Source organism: Mesocricetus auratus, unplaced genomic scaffold, assembly GCF_017639785.1.
Source record: "Mesocricetus auratus isolate SY011 unplaced genomic scaffold, BCM_Maur_2.0 Super-Scaffold_100029, whole genome shotgun sequence".
In the NCBI taxonomy this organism is placed as follows: Eukaryota; Metazoa; Chordata; class Mammalia; order Rodentia; family Cricetidae; genus Mesocricetus; species Mesocricetus auratus.
In genome coordinates, this window is record NW_024429210.1 from 14,467,187 (window position 1) to 14,485,657 (window position 18,471).

At 44.5% G+C, this 18,471-nt stretch overlaps 1 long non-coding RNA gene across 2 annotated transcripts; it reads right to left on the bottom strand.

The window, feature by feature from the left end:
* Positions 1–428: 428 nt before the first annotated feature.
* Positions 429–17,882, bottom strand: LOC121134673. 2 transcript variants are annotated; one of them, XR_005871790.1, is made up of 3 exons: positions 17,645–17,882; positions 16,710–16,775; positions 429–1,083 (listed from the first exon to the last, which is right to left on the bottom strand). It is a non-coding gene; the product is annotated as an uncharacterized LOC121134673 (long non-coding RNA). The 2 variants fall into 2 exon arrangements; XR_005871789.1 differs by lacking the exon at positions 429–1,083 and adding an exon at positions 12,728–12,950.
* Positions 17,883–18,471: the final 589 nt, after the last annotated feature.

Below are 18,471 nucleotides of genomic sequence, written 5' to 3' on the forward strand. Positions count from 1 at the left end.
GCAAGGAAGGTTCTCTTTTGTGAGAGAAACAAAGCTCAAAGAATTTAAGTGACCGTGTCCAAGTTAGGGAACCATGTTCCATGTTGGGTTTTATCTAGAGAATTGTTTGAGCCTTAAACCTATGCTTTCTTCCCTCAACCAACAGCATTATACTGGCATGCCTTATCATTGTCTAATTGTTGAGATTAGAGTCTGGGGACAGTAAATACCCACCATCCACATCGCTCTGCACTCCATATCCAAAATAATATGTTTAGACAATTGGAGAAATCTTGCCAGCACACTGTACTTCTCAGTACAAATTATAGTAGATTTTAAAAGATAAGGAAAAACAAGCCAGGCCCATGTGCAGTCTACACCAAGTTCAATTTGTGTGGTTCATATATTCATGGGTGGGGGTCATCCATAGGAGTTTGGTCCACATACTACACCCTTAAAGAAATCCCATTCCCCCTCCCTCCAAATCTACCAGTATATCAATAGCTCCTCAGTTATGGGTGTGGAGGTTACCGTCAATGTAGTCTTCCAGGAGCTGGTAAATGTACAAGATCGGATCTTCCTCATAGGTAATGTAAAACCAGGTCTTCATGATGGGCACCTGAGCCCTAGCCTAAGTCCAACCTAAGCTACCTAACGTTTATTTTATTCCAACAATCAAGCAATCCACAGGAAAACAATGACCATACTTTTTGTCTGTTTGATTGAGGTATATCATTAGAATATTTTTGATGCCCCTCTGGGATTAAGAAAGAGTCTTGAAGCCATGGGGTAGATAGAGAAGTTTTATGCACTGGAGCACCTTCTGTAGATGATGCAAGTTCTGTATCTCCTGAGAGACTTAAGAAAGATACTGGCCCACCTGGATCTTACCTTCATTACTGAAAATGGACACCCTGCATGATGGAAAGGCAAGTCTCCAACTGAAGGGCAGTACTCAGATGCCACTGGCCGAGTCTACGCCACTTTCCCTGTGGCCTCAACTTTAAGTCAATAGGGTGAGAAGAACCTGGCTGGTAGCTATTGAGCAAGGTTTACTCCCGTCTAGTGTTGGTCACACTCCTCTCTGTTCCTCATAGGCTGTTCCTGCAAGAGAGGCTTCAGTCACACACCACTAAAGACTCCATTTGTTATGCTCCATTTTAGACCTCTTTATCCCCGTGAAAGAGTGCATTTTTAGAATAAAGGCACCTAAGTCCTGAGCTTCCCCTGGAGGCTAGAATAGTGTTTCTCAACATCTTCCATATTATGTTGCAAATATACATAATATACACATATGTATACACACACACACACACACACACACACACACGCGCGCACACGAAACTGGGCTCTGGTCCCACCTGTTTTTTCCAAGGCCACTCCAATGACCCATATAAAACATACCTGTGTGCTCACCTGCTAGAAGCTCTGGCTTGGAAAGGGTCATGCCATTTATTGTCTTTCTCAGGGTTAGATCTGTAGATTTATAATCAGAGGTCAGCCCCAACTTTGGCTTAAAACATTTGTAGAATGTGGTAGGACACATAGTTAAATCGCAAAGTAAACATGTCCGTTCAGGTTTGCCTTGATCAGGTAGAGCGGTAGAACTTTACCTGGAGAGTGTGGTGAAAGTCTACACTTGATTCCTTTGACAATCTGATGTCCTGGCAGAATGTACCCCTGACTGTATGCAGTCAGTCACAACGACCAGTGATAACTCTAAGCCATGGAACTGTGTCCGGCGATTGCTGTATGCAAAGTGCTATGTTTTTTATCTGAAATTTACTCCTCGCCAGAACCCGTTTTGTTCTTGTTTACAGATGGATGTCCCCAAGTGCAGATGGACAGATGAAACGGCTTGTTCAAGGCCATGTGACTATGGAATGTTGAGAGTCTCAGACTAGCACCAGAACACTAGATTTGCAGAATTCTTAGAGAAATCTCTTGATACAGAAGGAAAAAAGATACATGCTTCAGTGTTATTTGCTATCAAATGGCCTTAGAAAAAACTTCTCAGAGGTATTGACAGTAGGAGAAGGGAAGAGAATGTCTTTAGTATTTAGTGAGGTTCACTGTACCTTTAAGTAGTAAATGACCGTTACTTATGATTACCAGACGTAAGCAAATAAAACTATGTGACACACAGATTATTCTGAATTTCAGATAAACAACAAATATTTTTAGTATAACTATGTCGTAAGTACTGAGTACAATATAGTTATTCTACAAAATGATCTGTTGTTTGTGTAAATTTGCAGCTGGCTGGAGAGTCCTGTGCCTCACCTGTCAATGGTGGGGCTGAGGCTGTCTGTTGGTAGATAGGGATTTCCCTTAACATTCATGACTTCTTGATAGCACTGCACAAAGGCAAGTACTATTAAAATGCAAAATAAATAATTACGACTCTAAAATCACAGGAGGAAAGGGAACAGTGGAGAATTGTTTCAGCTTTGTTGTTCTTTGTTAGACAGTGGCTACGTTCATAGCAAGAATACACTAGGTTTTTGTGTCTTGTCTACAAGATAAACCAGAGGAAGCCACTGTGGCCAGAAGCTCTTTGCAGCTAAAATATGGAAAACAAAAAGGAATGCCAGGGATGGGCTCACAGACAGGAGTTTTTAAGTGACAGTGAAGAGAAGACATTGGATGGTTGGAAAGAGAGATGTTCCAAAGTAGAGGAAAGCAGGCATGAGTAGGTGGGACAGGCTGACAACACCCCAAGACCACTGTGGAGGGAAAGTGAGTAAATTGGCTTGAAAATTGATCAGAATATATCATGGTGGGTAAAGCAATACAATATATTTAGTACCAAGTAATGAATTGCCTAGGGTTTATCAATGCCCCCCCCCCAAACACACATGTGCATGTGTGCAAGCACACACACACCCCGATTCAAGTTCACTCAGAAACTGTGCATATAACCTTAATTGCAGACAGGGTCTTTGAAGACATGACCTAGTTAAGATGATGTCACAGAATCAGAGAGAAGTTTGGATCCAGAGGCACTGACACAGAGAGATAAATGAAGATGGAGTCAGAAATTGGAGTGATGGGTATACAAGACATGCCATGCCAAGGATTTCTGGCTTTCAGAAGCTGAAAAAGGCAAATGAAATTCTCTCAAGAACTTCAGAGAGAGAGTGCTCTACAGTACGATTTAAATGAAATATTCCCTGTAGGTTCATGTATTTGAACACTTGGTCCCCAGCTGGTGGCACTATTTGTAGAGGCTTTGGCACCTTTAGGAAGTGAGACTTAGCTAGAGGAAGTAGGCCATCCTGAGGTGGGTCCTGAGGGCTACTCCAGCCTGTTTTAGCATAAGCTCTCTGCTTCCCGCAGTGTGGCAAGCCTTTGTCCTCGCAGCCACAGCTAGCCTGTCCTCCCACCAGGATGAACTGTGTTCTCTGTGCTGTAAGCTAAGCGGACCTCTCTTCCCTTAGGTTGCTTTTCTTAGGTGTTTTTATCACAGCAGTGGGGGAGGGTAGCGAACCGCATTGCGGGCACGCTGACGTTGGTTGGCTGAACTTCTCTGAAACTGTGAGTTGTAAGCTACACAGTTTATGATAATGTATTACCACAGTGCCAGGAGATGGGCACAATGATACAGCACATTCCATGTCATCACCTTTTGTTAGAGACAAAAGAATTCAAATGCGATTGAGGAAGATTAGAGAGAAAAGACAATTCATTGTAAGTTCCCATTTTAACTAGTCCCTCAAACAGACATAAACAGAAAGGGCAGGTTTGCAAAGCTTTTCCTATAAAGGGTCAGAAGTAAATATTTTAGGCTTTGCTGGCAACGAGTTCTGGGTGGCAGTTGCTCAATGCTGCCATTGTGGGGTGAAAGCAGAGGAGGTCCACATTTAAACAAAGAGGTGTGGCCGGGCCGCAATAAAGTTTCATTTATGAAACATGGTAGTCTGCTGGGACAGATTTGTCCCCTCAGGCTGTCACTTTCTGACCTCTGATGAAAAACAAGGCCTTGGGAGAAGTACCCTGACCTCCGCAGATGTTTGTGTTCCCAGAGGTGCACACCTCTGGCCGTGCTGTTAGAGACCCTGCCTGGTAGTCCCGTCTTCGCACATGAACTGCAGTGTTGAAGTCTTTGAAGTAGTATTGTCTTAGGTCCAGGAACATCTCAGTGTGGTCACTGGTGTTTTTGCGTTCACAGACACTGCTCAAGGCTCCACGGAGGGTGTGTCCTTTCCTACCGTGTTCAGAGACAGGACAGGAGACAATCAGGGAAAGTAGACTCCTGCTTGGGCCCTCACCTTGTTTGAATGCTATGTGGTGATCCTCAGCTGAATGCTGGCCTTGTGAGCTAGGCATGTTTCTGAAACTTCTTCATTCATTCCCAAAGACAACCGCACTGTCCACAAACAAAGACTGCTGTTTTTCTCGAAGGATTTGCTAAAGGGTCTGATGAGCAGTCCAGATGAACACTTTTTCTAGCAGCATCCTTTGAGCGGTGCTCAACTCTGGGGAGAGACTGGCGCCACAGCTACATGGCAAATGGTCCAGGGTTTCTTCCAAGGTCATTTGCACCATCTTCAAAACTTGCTTTTTTCAACTGCCCAGCGATAGAGGTATATGCATACATCAATGTTTTAGGCAATCAGTATGTCTGCCACCTCTGCTTAGCTGGATGGCCAACACCTCTCAATGGTGGTACCTCTGGGGCTGAGTCAGGAAAGCGCTGGACAGCCAGGCTTCTGGCCCCACCTTCAGAGGAGCAGCTGTGCACTTTGCAGACTATCAGTGTTGCCAGGAGGAGCGGCTCCCCTGCTTACTGCTGTAGGCTTGGGTCTCAGAGGGGCCCTTCTGGCTGATACTGCAGGATATTTTCTTACCCTCTCCATTTTCTAGTGTCGGTTTCCCACTCACCGTCATCTTCTGTCTTGTTAGAGGGTGGCTGAGGGCGTGACAGCAGACAGCACCTGAGACTCACGGCTGTCAGGTGTCATTTGACCTCATCTTTTGAGGTGCTGGAGGATGGATGCTCGGTTTCCTTTGGAAGCAACATCTCAGCTGGACACAGGCAGTGATCTTCTGACAAGATGTTCATCATTCTAGCTCTAAAATTGTGAATGTAGGCAACATATTTTGTTTTGTATTTTATACATGTTAATTATACTGCATATAAGCATATGACTAATTCCGATAATATTATCCTCAAAATTCCCATGGAATAATTTCCTTTATATGTGGAAAATAAAAGTATTCTAAGCTTAACAAATGAAATATTTCTCAGTAGCAATCCAACCTCAATGCTTTCTGCAAGTGGCTTAGTTTTGCTTAGCTTCTGAGCTTACCCCATTGGCTAATTGACAGCTACCTCGTTAATGAAATAATTTCTCAGTGCTCTGTGTCATTTTTATCTGCTGGAGAAGTAACAGCATCTCTGGCATTCCCTGCAACACTGTAGGAACCATTCCTGTGAAAACGGAATGCTCAGTGATCTGAACTGTTGGGAGTGTGTGGTTTGGTGGATTCCACCCCTACAGGGTGAGTGTCATTAGTTTTTCTTATTAGAACAATTCCATTTATAGTCATTGCTAAGTACATATAATTATCCCATGAGTGAAAATAGAGTACCTGTGTCCTGGAAGCCCTGAAGCAAGGGACCTTTACATACTTATATATTTGTCTAAGTGGTATTTCACAGATGACTGGGAGAAAAGCAGCGGGAGGAAGGAAGGGAATGGTTTGGGTCTAGAGTGGTCTCCAAAGGTCCGTGTGATACAGGCTTAGTTCCCGAATTAGACTTTGGGAAATGGAGCCTATGGGAAGTCTCTGTCATGTTTCTGAAGGGGCTGTTGGCCCCGGTCTCTCTCCTCTCTTTCACTTTGCTGCTACATGGTAAACAACTACTTGGTTATATTGCCGTATCCTGTGCCATCGTGTGGTACCTCACCAACAGGCTCCAAGGCATGGCCTGGCTGACCATAGACTGAGGCGTAGAAACTGTAGGACAGAATAGTTATTTTACTTTTCTAAGTTGATGGCTTCAGGTGTTTGTTACAGCCATGAAAAGCTGGCTGACTCAGCAACTTTGAGGGTTCTAATCAATCACAGAGGATCAAATTAAATAAAAGACCCTCCAACCAATAGCCTATGTGGGGAAGCAGGCCTCTCTTCCTTGGAGCAGCTGTCCTTAGAAATGCAGAGTAGACTCATCCTAATGTGAGCAACCAGACAGCCACACCACTTTCTGTTCCTCAGATGACTCTGCAAGGCATTTCAACAGCTGCCCTAGCTACAGATCCACACTTGAGGCTGTGTCCTCAAGAACACTGATCTCCTAACACACTGTGGCAGAGTCAGTATACTCTCTTTTGTGAATGTTCACGTTGTGATTAAGGCTTGGTGGTCCTGTACTCTTAGCCACAGTTATTCTAATTCTGCTAGCACAAATCAATGACTATTGATGTGTCCCAATAAAACTTTATTACTAAAATTGCAACAAGCAAGATTTGTCCTGCATGCCAATAGGGCTGAAATATTCTATCTTTAGGACTTACAGTCTTGTATTTGTATTACGCATGGTGACCTACACCTATATTCTTAATGTTTGGCAGGTTCGGGCAGTAAAAACAAGAGGCCAGCTTAAGGCACACACAGATACAGTATCTCAAAACAAAATGTATGTGTGATTAGTAAAACACACATACATTTATATAGCAATGATAATTAAAGAGGGTATCATAAATTTGGGGGGGAAGTAGGGGAAACGGGAGGAGCTGGAAGGAGAGAGGGAATGGAAGCAATGTAGAGGCAGTGCTAATGGAAGTTCTCAAAACATTATTTCTAAAGTAAAAAGGCAGTCCTATGTTTCCATATTTACCCTGGAACAACAAAAAGAACATTACATTAGGAGAGATGTTGTCTCTAGCTTCGACTTTGCTGTGGCTTGAGTTGACTAGCCCCTGATGTCTTCATTTCCTTACTAGTAAAACAATGATTTAGTCTAGATGCTCTCTAAGGATACTGCAATTGGAAAGTTCTAATCTATTTCAAGTATTGTGGCTCTAAATGATAATTATATTATTTGTGACTACTTTCCAAGGAGGCCCCCACCATCACTTCATGTAGGGCTCTTGATGGCAGGAGTGACACTTTAGAGGGGGGTTGTCCGTGGGAGTGGGAGAGTAATGCCTCGTTGCTGTTGGCTTGTGCTTTCTGTAGTCTGTCTCCTTGAGCAAATCTTGCTTTCAGTGCGTCCTCCTCTGCTCTCCATTTTCCTCACCAGTGATGCCAGCATTAGGAACTACTTCGTGTCTTGCTTTTGTTCTCTTGCTTCCAATCAATGAGAGGTTTGTCTCAGCCATGGGCTGGGAGAAACCTCCCGTCCTTTATGAATCTTTTTCGTAGGACCTTCTATGCTGAGGTCCTACAACACAAACTCACTATGACACAGCTGGTGTGAGTCCAGGGAAAATGTCTGTCTCTCCATACTTGATTGAAAGATTACTGGAGGAAGATTTACTTCAAGGGAGACAGTACAAGCATGGGCATTGAGAGTGGTTCTGGTCTAAATACGCTACAATGATGTGGGTACTCGGCTCAGATGCTAACTGCCTCGCATCACTTTGGTGCATCACCAGGCACTTCGTTGCCATCAGGTAGGAACTGCTACTCTTCTGGAGAACCATCCCAGGCAGCCTTTCCCAAAGCTGGGAAGTTTCTTCAGGGAGGCCTTAGTCACTGACAAATAGACCCAGGAAGAGGAGCATCCTATTTCCTACTTTCTTGGAGCTCTGGACCTAACTCATGCTTCCCTTTCATTGCTGTGAGAAGATATAAACATATCTGCCCCCTCAGAAAGCACTGAAGTCCTTAGCCAGTGTCCCCTGTAGTAGGCCCTTGTAATAACCTAGTGTGAATCTGGCCAATCCTTTTGCAGGTCAGTAAGTTAGGGTTCCAAGAGATCAACAGCTTTGCCAGTTTGACCCAACAGCAAAATGGCAAACAGAAAATTCTGAGCCTGTGTCTCTAGGGTGCACACTTGTTTTGATCTATGAGGTTTTCTCCCAGTTTAGTCAGTTGTTCTTCCTGGGAAGTCTTAACAAGACTTAACAAGAAGAACTTTGCAGTGTGTGGGGGTGGGGTGAGGAGAGGTCCTCTTCGATAGAAAGTGCTCCGCTCTGCACGCCAGGGTTTAAGGTGGTTTATACCTCTGCCCGAGAGAGAGTTGGCAAACTTGGGCAATGGAAAAAGGTTTATATGTCTAACAAAACAAAATGCCAGACTATGCAAAATGATAGCTGCCAGAAATATTACCCTCATCTCTCTCCAACTCCCAGTAAAAAATTAAGTTACGATTCTATCCTCTGCTGAAATGGGTTTTTGTGGGATTGGAGCAGTGACTGTCCTAATCCACAAACTATTCATCACAGTGGCACTGGCAAATGTTTGTGTGCGGTAACTTCCCCCTAGTGAATCTCTTGCATTTCTACAGCCAATGGTTCAACAGGATTTGGACCCATATTTGCATCTCTCCTCACCTCTGGCAATCTGGTTATTAGTGCAATAAATATACAACATTTAATAACTCTTCACGTTTCCACTTGGAAACCATTAGTTGTCTCCAGGTTGACTATGAGGAACTTCCAATTCCACTCATTAACATTTCTTGCCATGGGCCTCTGAGGAGTGCAGCTCTTGCATTCCCATTATGTACTGCCCCTAATCATGGTTTTTATTTCTAACCTATTATTAATTAAAAAATAAGAAATAGTCTCCCACTCTCTTCACTTCTGAATGAGGTTTATATCCTCGCTGCGTGAACTGCAAAGAGGCCTTTAGAGTGCGGCTTATGGCATCTGATAATTGCTGCGGAGGTAAATAATTCAGATGAGCAGACAGAGTCACATCGCCCTTCCTCGAGTGGAGTGGACAACTGAAGTGGCAGCCAGCTGGGCACACTGTCCCAAAGCAAAGGGAATCAGAGCTGCATGAAGTCTGCAGCAATCAGACAATGATGGCCTTTCTTAGGGGGTACCATGGTGACCCTTTCAGCTTTCTGTGGTGGGGATATGGCTCTCTTTGGAACATCTGCAGCCAGAGAGGGGCCCCAGATCCTGGGACCCTCCCCCTGTCCCAGACACAGCCACCTTCCCCAAAGGCTTTCAAGGTTTTGCCATGAAGGACAAAGGAGCAGGCAGACCCTCTGGGTGCCCGGGTCGTCTTTTCTTCCCTTACTTCAAAGCGTGTGCGTTGCTTCTCAGCCCATAATTACCCTGGAGGTATTTTAGACTTGAAGCGACACCAGCAAAATTGCACTTCCTGATCTTGGGAGTCCACAGTTGTGTTTAATCAATTATGAAGCTGCTCAGGAGATGGACTTCTCAGCCATAGCCATTAAAGGGGAATAGTGATGTAGCCCAGCTCCTGGTGCTCAGGGTAAGGGATTCGCAATCTGAAATTAAAGAAACACTAGCCACTTGATGTGGTTTAATTTAGTCTCTACCTCCTTAATTAAAAGCATACCATTACCCGCCCACATAACAAACTGACACTTTTATACCAGACTGTAACCAGAAGGGGGGCCGGGGGGGGACTGCAAAGTTAGGCAGGGCAAAAACACTGACTTTAAGATACTGACAGAGACTCCTAAAGCCATGGTAGTATCTGCATTTATCTAAATTGGAAGTTTTAAACCAGCTTCCAGGCTATTTAAAAGTCAGCTCTCTGTCTGTCTGTCTGTCTGTCTGTCTCTAGCAAAGTCCCATGAACATGCACAACTCACGACCACATGTGTCTTTGCTTACCAGCTGGATGACTTTCATGATGGTCTTTATGGAGACTGGTGAGTCTGTGTGGGGTGTGGTGGAGTCTAGAGAGTGCCAAGAGTGAAAGAATCCAGACGAGTTCCGGAAGAGCAAGTTCTAGGTGACTGGGCCCCACAGTGGATGCCCAGAAAAGGCTGGTTTACAAGTGCCTGCTGGGCGCGGGTCTTTCAGCACAGGCTGCAGAGCTGGCTTGAGACTCCTGTGTTTGTAGCTCTGCTCCCAGACACCCATCCACGGCTTTCAGGAACTTAAACTGTCAGCAAGGGAGCTAATTGCACAGAGCAGACAGACCGGGCTCGGCCCCTCTGCTCAGATCTCTTGCCATCATCTCCTCTCTTGCCCATGAGCCTCAGTTGGGAGAGCGGGACCACCCTCCTCATCGGCATGCTGTGGTGCTTGGCTTCTCTCAGCCCATCTTGCTACTCTCTGGCAATTTCTTTTGATGCTGAGAGACAGGATGGTGTGGTTTTTTAAAAGGTGAACAATCACACCTTTTGTGGTAAGATCCCTACTTTGTAGCATTCCAAGGAAGCAGACTGAACCTCAGTCTGCTGCTTATCTATTACATGGGCGTGGTATTCAAAATGCACACTACAAGTTACGTGCATTGACAGTGCTTGCAATAAACACTGCAAGTTATTTTCCCCTTAACTTCAAGCTAGGCTGGAGAGGTGGCACAGTGGTTAGCGGCACTTGCTGATCAATCATGAGGACTGGAGTTCAGATGCCAGCACTCACATAACAAGTCAGGCATACTTTGCATGCCTCTAACCCCAGCTCCTTTGGCACAGAGACAAGATCGCTGGGCTTTGAGGGTTTCCACACTTAGCCAAAGCATGCGAACTCCCTCTGTAAAAAGTAGATAAATGTAATTTAAAAAGCTTTAAGGCAGTTCCACTTCCCATCCTCAGCTTTTTTAATGCCTCAATCATAGTCAGTCTGAGAAGACTCAGTCATTGAGAAGGCTTTTGTGGCCAACTAGCAGGCCTGCCCTCTTTTTATCTATCCGTCTGTCTGTCTGTCTATCTATCTATCTCTTATTTTGTTTTTCCTATTGTTTTACAGTGTTGGAAATCAAATCTGGGCTTCCAATGTGCTGGCCTAATTATCTTTCACCAAGTCACACTTTGTCCTTATCTTAATGAAGAAACTGAGGCCCAAAGATGAAGTGGCAGAGTAGACTCTGCTGCTTAGTCTGGTGCCCCTTTTAACCCTCCGAAAACACCTCTGGACTTGGGATTTCTGGGGTGAGCAGCAGCTCTGAGGGAGAACTTCCTGTTAGTACGCTGCAGAATCATCTGCTCAGTGGTGGGTGGGGTTCTTGGAATTATTTGAGGGGTATTTAAAAGACCCCAGGCACTCCCCCATGCCTCCTCTACTGTAATTGTGCATGAACCCATTCTCTGCTATTTTAGATAATAATTGCACCATAGGAAGAACATGTGAAAAGCTGTGCTTACTGCCCTGAATATGCAGAAAGCATCTACCATGTTAGCGTGACTGAAGCAGTTCCACTCAGAAGGGCTTGGGAGCCTGAGGCCCCAGGGAGGAAATTAGTTTTGAAAAGGGAGAAAGTATTCTGAAAGAGCAGAGGTCACAGAAAACAAGCCATTTGGACTCTCCAGTCTTGCCTAGGGCTAGTTTCTTCTGGTGGTTCCAGCCGGGCCCCCTCTGCCCCTCTGCTGATGCTACTGGATGAATAATGGATTGGGCAGAACATTTAGGAAGAAGTCTGCGACTGATTGGATGACCTGTGGTTGGCAGCAAGTCACCCAGATGAGTGTGTATGTCCATCCCTGCCGAGGGTCATCCTGCAGACCCTTTTACTTTCTGGATTTGAATTGGAAAAAGACAGGAGCAAGATGGCCTTTTGCTCCCATGTCACCCCCATCAAATCCTCAGGATGCAAGGCCTGGCTGTGGCTCCCAGACCACATCGGCTCCTCTGTGTCTTCTGTCACCAACCAGCCTGCATGCAGTGCGTCTGTGATGGGCAGCCTCAAAAAGACTGGAAGAGACCTGAGTCCCCTACTGTTCAAAAGAGGAGAGCCAAGGAGTTGGTGGAGCCAACTAAGGATTTGGATCCAGGATACTTTTGTTTCTTCATGGTGAGCTAGAAGTCTGGCACGGTGTGATTCTGGTATGCAGGGTTCCACCTCCTGGTCCTAATGCACAGCTGGGGCATTACAAACAAAGCAAAGCCCCCTGCTGCTATGTATGGAGGAATTCCTGTCTCAGTCCTGTAACCCAAATCTGGTCAAGAGACATAGCAGGGACAGCAAAATCAGGAGAGTGTCCACAAACAATTGACCCACATTCTTCCAAACTGTCACCCTGGATGAGCACCCTGGCAGCAGGATCAACACAGGCCTCTGTTGAGACATCTGATGCTCGCCTCCTTCCTGGGAAGACCCCAAGACTCACCGTTTTAACTCGAGTCCTAGATGGCAAAGGAGAACAGGAGCAGACATTGTAGATGTCTACACCTCATGGGAGAAGCTCTGCTCTCCACTGTTGGGGGATTGGGAGATGACTGTGTGGCCAGCTCACCCACACCTGCCTCATGGACTTAGTCATGAAGGACAAGGCATTAGGTCCAGGCTACCACACACACATGCTTCAACACTGACTAATTGCCACACGCAGTAGAGCTTGTCCAGAGCAAGTGCATGGGTACGGCAGGGAGGGCATAAGCTGTGCCCATCTAAAACAAATGCCAGGTTGTCCTTTGGGCCCAGTCTCCCCTCGTTTCAAACCCTTGCCTACTTCTCTGGAGGTCTGTGACCCTGGGTCTTGTTTTCCTCTTCAGCACCATAACAGGGAAGGTTCTGTGGTCTCTTCTTAGTTTGCATGACTACATTAATAACATATAATAGACTACAAAGATGTATGTGCGTTGAATGACAGTTGTTGGTTTGTGATGTCTCCTGTAATCTAATATTGTTTGTAAAGTAATGAGGATGACTTCTGGGTACGTCTGGGCATTTCATTCATTAATCACACTAGAAATAAGACCACATTAAAGAGCCTTTCTTTCTAGCCAGTTCTGATCAAGTTCTATGCCCTCGGAGAAGAATGCGTATCGTATCTCTTTCACTCTGTGAAGGAGAGGCTGTAGAGTGGGCATTTCTGCATCCAGGCACCAGATTCTGATGGTGTCCCCTCCAAGTTCTTCACACATCTGGAAAGCATAATGTCATATTCTGTGTAACTGAGACTACCTTTTTTTTATTGTTACATGAAGCAGGCAGATCGATGGCTTTAAACTAATTTTAGGCAATAGATCTGTTTGAAAATTAAGTAACATCAATGGCTCCTCTTTTCCTAAAGTGCCCATACCACACCTGGAAGGTACTGTGTACAATGTAAGAGGCTCCTTGGAACATCTAGAAATCCCTAGACTCCAGATTGCGGATTCTTGCTGTCTAGTTAAAGACACACTGATGCGGATGGAGGACAGTAAGTATTTGCTCCAAGGCAGTTTGCTCTAGAGCCCAAGATGACATGAGGAAGCTAATTGTCCTGCACCACCCAAACAGAACTTCTGGAGTCACCCTTGTCATCACGATGCAGAAGGCTCCTCCTGAGTCCCTCAGTCATTCTGGGGCACCTGCCATCATCAGCTTCCTTACAGTTTAGGAGGTCTGGTCCAATTTCTTAAGGACATGAATGCAGAGACCTGGCCCAGTCTCTGCTAAGGATAACCACCTGTCATGTTGCTTTCCGAGCAGAGCTGCATGGGCGATGGCTGCAGATTTGCTCTGTGTTCTGTCCTCCACCACTTCAGAATTTCCAGAGAGCTGTCAGAACTGGGGGTGGAGGGGTTGGCACTCACTGATGCTTTTGAGTTTTCTCTGTCCTCTGAGTTGCAGTTCTTTTGTTGCTGGCCATTGCCAGCACCGTATGGCTCTCTGTTGTTTTGATTCATACCTCCTCTCGGCTCCCCGCACAATGTGGGACTGTTTGCAAGGTTCCTTTCCATCAGTTCGCCCAGCAGCATATGACATCTTGGGGATTTGCATTTTTTAATTTAATCATTAGCTTAGTGTTTGGGGGACATTAGTCATAGGAAGTTAGTCTCATTCATCCAGATGCGTTTGTGAAAGCTACAGCTCTTCTCTCTATACCATAATACCCCCCTTGAGCACGCCTTTTCCCATTTCCTTAAAAAAAAAACACACTCTGTTCTGGAACTCAAAAATGAAGACATCAAAGTTGGGAGGAATTATTAATAAAGAAACTACATTTGAGACTTCCAGAGGAGTGGAACCTGGCTAGAGACATGAAGAACTGGCCAGGAAATGGTTTAAACTTGATCTTTAAGAGCCTTAAAAAATGGAGAGCCCTTCTCTTGTGTACAGGTCCCTGGGGAGACCAGAGTTCAGTGCTTGATTTTATTTCAACATGAATGAGTGAGGAGAGTGTGCGCCCTTGGTTTCTGGCACCCCTTTTGGAAACTGGGCTAGTTCCTGTGTTCTTGGGCTTTGTAAGCTGCTGGACAGATGGTGCTGCAGGGGAAAGTTGGACTTGAACTTGAGGTAGAAGAAAGGAAGATTATTTCAAATAAGCAAAGGCCATGTGTAAAAATGTGATGGTGTTATAGGAATTGTTAGGGCTCTGGGCCACAGTCCTACACAGGTCAATTAAATTTTGTTTTTCTCTTTCACTTTTCACAGGTAAGAGTGAAGAGAAAAGAGATTTAATAAACATGGCCACATGAGGAGAAGGAACAAATAAAGAGGTTCAGTGAGACCCAGGTTCATCTTTGCTGAGGACATAGCTAAGCCTTCCTGGTCAAAATGTTACTGTACCCACTACTGACCCATCATTGTTTGGGCTCCAGTCTCTTCTACAAGGTGGTCTGGCAAGTTGTCAGAACTGTATGACATCTTTTCCTATGGCCAGCATCATGGGCACGGCCTTTTCCTTACTCAGGATTGCTCTCCTGGGGGAATGCTCAATTCCCTGGGGTCCACACTGATTGTCTTAGAGTCATGGGGATGGGCACAGTGTTTAGAATATCTTTTCTCCTGCGAGGATAAGTTTAGAGCATGCATAAGTGGATATGCTGGACATAATCGGGTGTTTAGAGCTTTTGAGCCTGGATGGGGAAGAATGGGCCTAGGGAGAAGGCCTGCTTGCCATATTAGGCTGTATTCTGTGGGTTATCTAGAGCCACTGAAAGCCTGTGCCTTCGGGCTTTCAGGATTATCATAGCCTTAGAATTGTGGATTAGAAAGTGGTTATCAAGACAATGTGCTCATGAGAGTCCCTTCTGGGTATTTTTCATAAGCAAAGGCCAATGATTTTAATAATAATAATAAAATATTGTTAGGGCTGGATAGATGGCTCAAAGTTTAAGTGAACTTGCTGCTCTTGCAGAGGAATAGACTGTAGTTCCGTAGTTCCAAGGGACCTGACACCATCTTCTGATCATATGAACACACACACACACACACACACACACACACACACACACACACACACACAATCATTTTTAAAAAAGAAATTATCACGGCTAGAGCATTGCCAATATTTGTTTGTATGATAAAAGATCACTTTCCCATCTTCAACTTGAGCTCCTGGACTCTACTCATCCCAAGAACAAAGCCTTCTCAGCATTCCCTTCAGAGTCTGTGCTCTGGTGTCTGAAGATAACACCCTGCCTGTGATATCAATCCACTCAAGTGTCCTCAGCATCCTCAGGAGAACCTATTAGGGCTGAAGAGATGCCTGAGTCATTACAAGCCGGTAGTCCTCTTTCACAGGACCTGAATTTGATTCCCAGCACTCACATGGGACAGCTCACTACTGCCTGTAACTCTAGCTCCAGGGAACCCGATGCTCTCTTGTGGACTCTTCAGGCACCTGCACTGATGTGTGCATATTCTCCATTCCTACACATGAATATACGTATCATTAGAAGTAAAAATTAATATAATTAGTCCTTTTGCATCCTGCATGCCTTCCTGGGTGACATCCTTATGGCCCAATTGTTCTTCCAGTTCTCCTCTCTCTGCAGGTGTTATTCTTTTTAAGAATATTTAGTATTTTTATTTTGTTTGTGTGACAGGTGAGGGACTTCTGTGTGTGTGAAGGTCAGAGTGTGGGGATCACAGACCCTGGCCGGAAACCCACCCCTCCATCAGCCTGGGAGTAGGCAGCTGCGAGATAATGTTTACTGAAAACAATTCAGTGCTATAAAGCTCTTGATAGGGCTCAGATAAGGGCTTGCTCACTGAAACACCATGACTTTGACACCCCCTACGGCTAGATGCTTCTTCCTGCTCCCTGCAGTTTCTCCCCATTCTGGGGCGGGAGATTAAACCACAACCAGGAAGGTGAGAAGTCTGGGAGAGCTGTGAGAGGTGTGTGAGAGCGTTGGAGAATTGTATGTAGATGGATGGCAGAAGTCCTTAAAAAGGGAAGCATTTTTTTCTTGGGGAGCTCTCCTAAGCCGACTTGGGGAGCATAAAGTTTTCTTAAAGCAACCGACCGGTCTCTGTGTCATCTCTCCCGAACACCTCACTACATTCTCGGATGCAGGCTGTGCAGGCAGGTGCGACATCAGAGAACAACTTTGTACAGTCAGTTCTCTCTTTCCACCTGACACAAGTCAGGGGATCCAATTCAAGTCACAAAGCTTATAGAACAAACACCTCTCTCTACTCACTGAGTCAGCTCCTAAGTCCTCTACTTGTGTTATTTTTGATGTAATTACTTCCTATCACCCACATTCTCTAGCTGAACAAAATATTCTTTCCTTACTCAGGGCACAGAAAGCTTAACCTTTGCTCAGAGGACACCTGTCCATGATCCACACGAAACTCTTCAAGCCTCATATTGCCTTGTGTCTGCCACTCCTTTCCTTCATTCTTGTCGCTGCTTATATCTCACACACCTATCTTAATATATGCAAAATTCATAAAAACATACTCACCTCCTTTCTCTTCACTTGCCAGTGAGTTGTATCTTAGAGGAGTGTAGCAACCTACTGTCTTCATACCTGTTGTTACAAAGGTGAGGGACAAGGGTGGGGGAGAGAGCATTATCATATGATCAAATAGTATCACCATCAAACTTTTATCATGCCATAGCCTATAACATACAATGGAAAGTTTTCCCCCTCCAACTTTAACATAATATTATTGATTTTAAACCAAACTACACAATGAAATCATTCAAACTTGAAAGGATCTGAGAATCATCATTCTTGCCTCATTTGGCAAACTCCTAGCTCCCTTTCTAACCAGCCACCTAAGTGCTTACTGTATTCATTTCCAGAGACAACAATATGAAAACAAACATGCATATATCGTGTTCCCTGGTCTCTTTACTGTTACATATGTGGTATCAATTTGCTTTTAGTTTTTACTTAATTATACTTGTATCATAGATGAACCCATTCTAGTACGTTGAATATTGCCACTCTTTTCAATATAGTTCCATTACACTAGTTGTACATGAATTTATTTAGCCAGTCCACTAATTGTGGTATGTTTCAGTGTCTTATTATTATTAATTGTGCAATAATGATTAGGTTTATAGCTATGCCATTGTGCATATGTGTTGTTATATTTGTAAGGTAAATTTACAAACGTCAAATTGGGCATCATTTGCTGTTGAATAGATGTTGTTGGATCTCTCTCTACAGAGTTCGCACCAATTTACACCCCCTCCAGCAGTGTGCAAGAATGCCTGCATCTTCAGGCTTGCATTCCCAGCATGCTCTTCACCTCTTTCCTCTCTGCCCATGGAATAGATGGGGTAAGCTTTCTCATTGTGGTTGAAATCTGCATTTCCCCAGAGGGAACTGAAGCCAATGAAGAAACCTTCTTGCATTTTCCCCTCTCATACCTGTTCTTATCATCTTACCTGTGGAAGGTCAGTGGAATCATGTTCCCTCATGTGTTCTGAGCTTCATTTCTCCTGTCTTCTTTTTTATGTTGGAAGTTCAACATCTCCCTCCCACCAGGTTCTTTCCACCGTGTTTCAAGTTAGCATCAATGGTTTCCAGGTTTAAAATATTGTTCATAACAACACAACACTCCAGTCCCTGCTTTAAATCAGCTTCAACATCCACACCAGACAAAGGTCTGCACACACCTTTCAACACACATCCACACATCTTCTCTACCATTCTACCTCCTCTTGTAGAAGTCACCAGTGACCTCACAATACTGCTTCTAATGAACCAATCACCTCTCCTTTTATTCCTGCTTAGTAACTTTTGTTCAAGTTGAGCTTTCCTTGAAAGGCCCATTCTTTTGATGATCTGATGCCACATTCTGATGAATCTCCTTTGATGCTCTGTTCACTCCTTTGGCCTTCTTGGTTTGCCCGCTCTCTCTACCTGGTCCGATTTTTGCTTCCCTAAGACATATATAACTATTTCTATCTGATATTCTCTTCTAAAGAGAATTTATTTTAATCTCAGTGATTTTAAGCATCAACTATAGGCAATGGATCCCAAATATTTATCTCTAGTTATCACTTCTTTTGTAAGTCCTAGGTCCGCATGTCCAACTGTCGACTGTCTACATCTTCTGTTGGATCTCTCACTTGCATTTTAAATTTAAGATGTCTAGAATTAAAATCTCTCTTTCCTCCACACCCACGTCTTCCTCATTTCTAGTGTTTCCCAATCTATGTCACTGGCACCTTCTGCCATATGTATGTAGGTGCCGCTAACTGAGGCATTA